A 6,000-nucleotide genomic window follows, 5' to 3' on the forward strand; every position below is an offset into this window, starting at 1 on the left:
TGTAAAATTATTTTCCCTTTTCTGTCCCTTATTAGCACCAGATAGCTTCTTGCACATATAATCCACTTAAGAATTATATTCAGATTAACAATGATAGCTACAAATACAGGCTTTCTACTTTTTAGAATCTTTCTTCAGTGTAACCTTCAGTGTAGAAGAACAGAAAACTACTGGCAAAAAGCAAAGGCTGGCTGCATGTTACCGAGACAAAGTAACTCATGGATCTCCTTCTCCTTTTTGACATTTCCATATGGTGGCTGTGGAACCAGGAACACTTTTCTGTTTATGCCATAGCCCCTCCTCTCGTTCTTCTCTCAGTTGGATTTACAGGGAAAGAAAATCCCAGCATGTAAACCCAAAACTGGGCATGCCAGGTCTGGGATATGGAGAGATCAGGTTTCCAAGACTGCAGTAAACACCACAGAGAACACCTACCTCTCAGTGCAGGCCCAGCCTAAGATAACTTAATGGTCCCTCTGCCCTCTCTCCTTACACAGGGTGCCCAGGCAATTATCCTTGCAGTTTATTCCAAAAGCTAGCTCTAATTATTATGGTTCCCATCTGCTGAAGCATGAAGTGGATTAACTCAAAGCTGAAAGTAATAAACAAAGAACCAAGGTGTTAAGCTACAGCTGGAGCTGTTTCTGTACTTAAGGAATTTTTCACAGTACACTGTAAGGTGTATCTTAAAGATATAAAGGGAGAGAGGGAATTAAACTGCTCTCCCTTCATGTCTTCTTGAATTAGAACCTAAATGGCTTGATATCAGATGAGCTCTACAGAAGTCAAATTTACACTACATATTTGTGCTGGCATTGCTCAGGGTATGAGGAGGTGTGATCCCTGAGCAACAGACCTATGCTAACAGAGAAACCCTGATAAGAAGCAATAATAGACAGAAAAGCCACACTTTTAATGTCACAGGTTGCACTGTATAAAGAGCATCTGCTGGAGTTGTATTACCAGTCAGAGCAACTTGCATTAGTACATCCCAGAGTCAGTAAAGCCTCAATAGACTCTGCCCTCTTATTTAAATTTTACCAGATTCTTATCTTTTTATCCTGTCAGAATCTTCTTTTGATGTTTCAAAAGTTTAGTTTTTCCTTCTGTCTAAAACACACAGAAGAACACAGCTGCATTGTGCCTTATAGCCCTGTTAAGGCTGTTGGTATGCAGCAACATATAAAACAAGTTCATTTTGAATGGTCTGTTGAGTTGATGGCCTGGACCCCAGGCAGGAATACCTAAACAGTCTCCAGAGTGCCTTGAGACTTCTTTATAGGGAGAAGAGTGCATGCTGAGAAAAACCAGTATGTAAACATGAAATGAAAACTTACATGACCATGCAGGAGCAAAATTGTACAAAAGGAAGAAGTACAGTTGGAAAGATTTTTCTTAAATCCTAGTACTCTCTAATTTTTCTGTGTAATACATAATTAATTTGCATGCAGCATATTATTTATGACAAAACAAAATTATTTTTGAAGTCCCATTCCACCTCAAATAAAAAGGTCGACAGAAACAGCAGAAAAAGAAGTGAACTATGTGAATATCTTATTTGGAGAGATTATTTTGTTGCCGTTGTTCATAAATTATGTTTGATTTTCATTACAATTAGACATTTTTCTCCTATCATTGTCTTCATACCCTCAGCCCAAACATCCCAGACATTTTTCTCTGCCTCATTTATATCCTTTTCCTTTACTCCTTGGCACAGGTTAAAACTTAAAGCTCAGCAGCCCTGAAAAGAACCTTTGCTGCAAAACTGAGGCTGCAAATTAGGCAAAATAAGAGCATTCTTCTCTAGTATTTGAATATGTTTCTTCCAAGGAAGACAGTAAACTAGACATAGTAGGCAAGGAATGTCGGCTGTTGCAATGTTTTCTTTGCACAGGTGGCAGTAATACTATGATGCTCTTCTTTTTGTCGTCCTTCATTTCTTTCTTCAAGCAGATCCATGAAATATTTTATGGAAAGTGGAGGCAAAAAAATACATTCTGAAGAACCCACATGGTTGCAGTCTTGAGCTCTGCAGTCTAGCAAAACTCTTAAACATGCTTAAAGTCTAAAGCATGAACTCAAGAGCTCATTGTGGTCAGGAGTCACTTCCCAGTAGCCTTTGAGTTTACAGAGAGAGAAGCAGCAAGGTTTGAATTTTTGGCTTTAGAAACAGGGCTCTTGTGTTGTGGATGTATCATGGATCAAGATGCTGAAAGACTTTCAACATCTTGTATAATCAGGGACAGATTAGTTAACAAGGGGCACTACTCACCTGCAACTTAAACCCTCTTCTTTGCAGTAGTGACACTGTCCATTTGGTCCTGCAGTGACCTGGTTTGAAATTTAAACCAGGCAAAACCAAATCAGGCTTTTCTTCCAGGGCTAGTTGTCGCTTGGTTTCAACCTCTGAACCATGTGGTTTTGTACCCTGCACTAGTTCATAGGACCAGAAAGGTGTGAGCATGCAGCCAGCCATGCCACACTAGAATGGCTTAAAACTATTGTGGAACTACATTGTTAGATATAGTTGATCTCACCCTTAGAAAAACTGATCTGTGTCCTCTTTCTTTGATTCTCTGGTAAAATAATGGGATAGAGGGAGTGCGAAACCTACAAAATCTGCCTGATGAGTTCCTGCATGCCTCAGCTCCACAATTGCAAGGTGTAACTGATTAGTGGTTATTAAAAGCCCTTCTTTTCTAGGAAAATTTAAATATTGAAAGGAAGCTCCATTTCATGCATGTGTTCTCATCTCACTTTGCTTTTCATATCTTGCGACAAAAAGAAGTTATGCTGTTGTCAGTTTGTTAGTAGCAGAATTTCAAACTGGTTTTATGTCAACAGACTGCATGTCTGTTGGCTATCAGGTATTATTCAGATTCCTTTTTGCTTTGAGAGAGTTCTATAACAACATTTAAAAAAGATACCAAATAACTGTCCTGCGATAAGGCTTTTGATGAGCATGAAAATTATTAGGTCAGACTGGCAGATAGCTGTTCAGGGACTGCTAGAGCAGGAGTGTGAAAAGCAGTGGGTGAATAGGCTCTTAGATCCAAAGGGAAAGACTCTCCTCTTTTTTCCCCCTTGTATTTCTGAGCCTCAGAGGAAAAAACACTAACAGCATGAAAGTTAGCAATATTGCAAATGTTCTGGAGAAAGCAGTGCTGAAGGGTACAAATGCAGCTGACACGAATGCACTGAAAACTCCTGTTACAGATCCCTGAGTTCTTTTAGGCAATGTAACCTTCCTGTGCGCTTCGTGCGAGTGCTGTGACCTGATAAGGCTTCTAAATTGTAACACAATGCCAGTGGAATAAAAGATAAGTGCAGTGAAGAGCAGCATGCTAGTAGGAGGTAAACACAGTGACAGGGACACAGGCTTTTCTTTTGAAATCAAGCTCTCGGCTATTGTTTTAACTACTCATACCAGTGGGAAATAGCTATAAACAATTTTCAGTCCATTAACACAAACTATTTTTTGTCAGCATGTGTCAATACACTCATGGGAAAGTCAGCACAATTGGCATCTTTTTGCAAATGGGGAAACTGAGGCATGGAGAAGTAACAGAATTTTAGTCAAGGTCACTGATCTCTCTGGCAGCACCAGAATGAATACAATCCAGGTATCTGGAGACAATCCAACATTTTCAGCAACATTATCTTATTTAAAGTGTGTGTATATTTGTACATAAAGAGGCATACACATATATGCACAAATACATATACTAACAGATATTCTAGAACTATTTGGAAACATAATTCCATAGTATTCCATATTATTAATCATCTTGCCAGGTAGATACTGAGCACAACTTATCAGAAGGTTCAGAATAATCTTATATCTAATCACTTTCATCTTTGTAATCAATTAGAAGGCATCTCTTTTGTGCCTTCCATCTCTTTCTCTTTCTTTTTTTTTCAAGAGACCCTACTGATCTGACACTTATTGATCTGAACTTGTCTTCCAAATTACTGATTAGTTTATATGCTCCTAAATGGCTTTCACTGGGTTTCTGCCAGGATTTGGGAAGAATTTGAAATAGGTTTCTTTTGATAAATGACTGCAACTTGTGTAGCTCTTATAATAATAATTGATTACTGCCCATCATGTGATTATAAAATAGTTTAATATAGTAAAACACAACAACCAGTACAATGGTTACTTTTGTAAATGCTGTAACTTATCCTTTCAGTGAACTCATTTAAGAAAACTAAAGTTAGCCTACCTAAAATTGTCCCAAGGGAACAATGAGATCTTTTTTTTTTTTTTGTTCTTTCAAAGGTGTGTTTCCATTATCACAGACCCTGAAAATTAAAGTCATATTGGCTATTATAAAGAAATAATAACTTAGTAAGTATCAAATGCAAGACACTGAGTTACTTTTTACCTTCAAGATGATCACAACTCTTCCAGTCATACAGGAATATATTCAAGAATGAAATAGTGGGAGGGGAGGTAATGAGAATGATACAATCACAGAATCATACAATTGTTTTGTTAGAAAAGACCTCTAAGATCATTAGGGCCAGCCATCAGTGTAACAACACCATGTCATGTCTATATGTTTTTTGAACACCTCCAGGGACTGTGACTCCACCACCTCCTTGTGCAGCCTATTCCAATGCCTCACCACTCTTTCAGTAAAGAAGCTTTTCCTACTATCCAATCTAAACCTCCTCTGATGCAATTTCATGTAATTTCTTTTTATTCTATGACTTGATGGCAGGGAGAAGAGACCAACACCCACCTCTCTACAACCTCCTTTCAAGTGGTTATAGAGCGCAGTAAGATCTCCCCTCAACCTCCTTTTCTCCAGACCAAACACTTTCAGTCCTTCAGTCATTCCTCATACGATTTGTTCTCTAGATCCTTCACCAACTTTGTTGCCCTTCTCTGGACATGCTTCAGCAACTCAATGTCTCTCCTATAGTGAGGTGCCCAAAACTGAACAAGATTAGATGTGTGGCTTCACCAGTGCTGAGTACAGGGGCATGATCACTTCCATACTCTTGCTGGTCACACTATTCCTGATACAGGCCAGGATGCTGTTGACTTCCTTGGCCACCTGAGCACACTGCTGGCTCATGTTCAGCCAGCTGTCAAACAGCACCCCCAGGTCCTTTTCTGCTGGGTAGCTTTCCAGCCATTCTCCCCCAGGCCTGTAGCATTTCATGGAGTTGTGACTCAAGTGCAGGACTCAGCACTGCTCATACGATTGACCTTGGCCCATCAATTCAGCCTGTCCAGATCACAGAATCACAGAATTGCAGAACTGCAGAATATATCTGGTTGGAAGAGGCCTCAAAGATCATGCAGTCCAACCTTCAACCCCATACTGTAGGGTCAACATCAGACCATATCCCTAATCACCAGGGATGGTGACTCCAGCACTGCTCTGAGCAGACCATTCCAATATTATCAGCCTTTCAATGAAGAAGAATTTCCTAATATGTAGCTTAAACCTCCCCAAAAACTGATTGTTAATTATTTCCTTTAGTCCTGTTGTTTGTCATCAAGGAGAAGAGGCTGGATCCCTCCTTACTCCAACCACCCTTTGGTATTTGTAGAGTGTGATAAGAACCTTGTGCAGAGCCTCCCTACGTTCAACGCTCCCACCTAAGCAGCAGCTAAATGTCTCTGCTCAACCAGGCCAGTCTTCTTCCCCACCAACTCATCTTTTGGTACATAGGGGCTCCTGCAACTTCAAGACTTTCTTCTCGAAGAATATCCAGCCTTCCTGTACTCCTTGGCCCTTCAAGGCTGCCTCCCAAGGGACTCTGTCAACCAGTATCTGAAACAGGCCAAAGTCTGCCCACTGGAAGTCTGAGGGACCAGCTGTTTTGTGCCAGCACTGTAAACTTGCTTATTAATTGAGAGAGTAACAAATCAGATTTCTTTTGTGTTATTTTTCCTCTGTTACTTGTCAGGTACCTAATTTGTTGTGATGCTGTTCCAATCCTCTGTTATTTTGAGAGACAGAACTGGTTAAAAATTTGCTA

Source organism: Indicator indicator, chromosome 14 (assembly GCF_027791375.1).
Source record: "Indicator indicator isolate 239-I01 chromosome 14, UM_Iind_1.1, whole genome shotgun sequence".
In the NCBI taxonomy this organism is placed as follows: Eukaryota; Metazoa; Chordata; class Aves; order Piciformes; family Indicatoridae; genus Indicator; species Indicator indicator.